The sequence below is a fragment of the Triticum aestivum genome, chromosome 1A (assembly GCF_018294505.1).
Source record: "Triticum aestivum cultivar Chinese Spring chromosome 1A, IWGSC CS RefSeq v2.1, whole genome shotgun sequence".
Taxonomy (NCBI): Eukaryota; Viridiplantae; Streptophyta; class Magnoliopsida; order Poales; family Poaceae; genus Triticum; species Triticum aestivum.
In genome coordinates, this window is record NC_057794.1 from 375,962,489 (window position 1) to 375,964,306 (window position 1,818).

Genomic DNA, 1,818 nt, shown 5'->3' on the forward strand with positions numbered 1-1,818 from the left:
GGCCCATAGGACCAGTGTCCCTCCCTCACCAGAGCCGGGTAAAAAATGTTGTAGTAGACAGTTGTAAAGTTGTCGTGCTAAGGGCCCATAGGACCAGTGTCCCTCCCTCATCAGAGCCGGGTAAAACTTGTTGTAGTAGACAGTCGTAAAGTCGTCGTGCTAAGAGCCCATAGGACCAGTGTCCCTCCCTCACCAGAGCCGGGTAAAAAATGTTGTAGTAGACAGTTGTAGAGTCGTCGTGTTAAGAGCCCATAGGACCAGTGCACCAGAACGACAAACCCGCCGATGAAGAGTAGCTTAGATGAGAAGGATCCAACCTGAAAACACACTAACATAGACGAATGACGACCAAATCCGAGCAAATCAACCAAAGACAGATCCGCGGGCGACACACCTCCGCACACCCACCGACGATGCTAGAAGCACCACCGGGATGAGGGCTAGGCGCGGAGAACCTTATTCTATTTTCAAGGAGCCGCCGCCGTCTCGTCTTTCTGAGTAGGACACACACCGGAACAAAACTCAAAGAAACATCTAAAATTGGGCCCTCCTGTCAGCAAGGACCGAAATCCATCGCGCTGCTACCTCTTGAGCTTGCGTTGGTTTTTTCCTTGAAGAGGAAAGGGTGATGCAGCAAAGTAGAGTAATTATTTCCCTCAGCTTTTGAGAACCAAGGTATCAATCCAGTAGGAGACAACGCAACAAGCCACTGAATATCTGCACAAACAAACACCAATTTGCACCAACGCGACAAAGGGGTTGTCAATCCCTTCACGGTTATTTGCAAAAGTGAGATCTGATATAGATGGATAAACGGTAAAGTAATATTTTTAGTATTTTTGGTTTATAGATCGAAAAGTAAAAGATTGCAAATAAAGTAAATCGGAAACTAAAATTGTAGATCGGAAACTTATATGATGAAAAATAGAAGATTATATGATGGCAAATAGACCCGGGGGCCATAGGTTTCAATAGAGGCTTCTCTCAAGATAGAAAATATTACGGTGGGTGAATAAATTACTGCTGAACAATTGATAGAAAAGCGCAAAGTTATGACAATATCTAAGGAGATGATCATGAATATAGGCATCACGTCCGTGTCAAATAGACTGAAACGATTCTGCATCTACTACTATTACTCCACACATCGACCGACTCCTGCCTGCATCTAGAGTATTAAATTCATAAGAACATAGTAACGCATTAAGTAAGATGACATGATGTAGTGGAATTAACTCAAGCAATATGATGAAAACCCCATCTTGTTATCCTCGATGGCAACAATGCAATACGTGTCGGTTCCCCTTCTGTCACTAGGATCGAGCACCGCAAGATTGAACCCAGAGCTAAGCACTTCTTCCATTGCAAGAAAAACCAATCTAGTTGGCCAAACCAAACCGATAATTTGAAGAGACTTGCAAAGATATCAAATCATGCATATAAGAATTCAGAGGAGATTCAAATAATATTCATAGATAAGCTGATCATAAATCTACAATTCACCGGATCTCGGCAAACACACCGCAAAAAAGTATTACATCGAATAGATCTCCAAGAACATCGAGGAGAACATGGTATTGATAATCAAAGAGAGAGAAGAAACCATCTAGCTACTAGCTATGGACCCGTAGGTCTGTGGTAAACTACTCACGCTTCATCGGAGAGGCAATGGTGTTGATGTAGAAGCTCTCCGTGATCGAATCCCTCTCCGACAGGACACCGGAAAAGGCCCCTAGATGGGATCTCACGGGTACAGAAGGTTATGGCGGTGGAAAAGTGGTTTCGTGGTTCACCTGAAAGGTTTTGGGGGTATTTGAG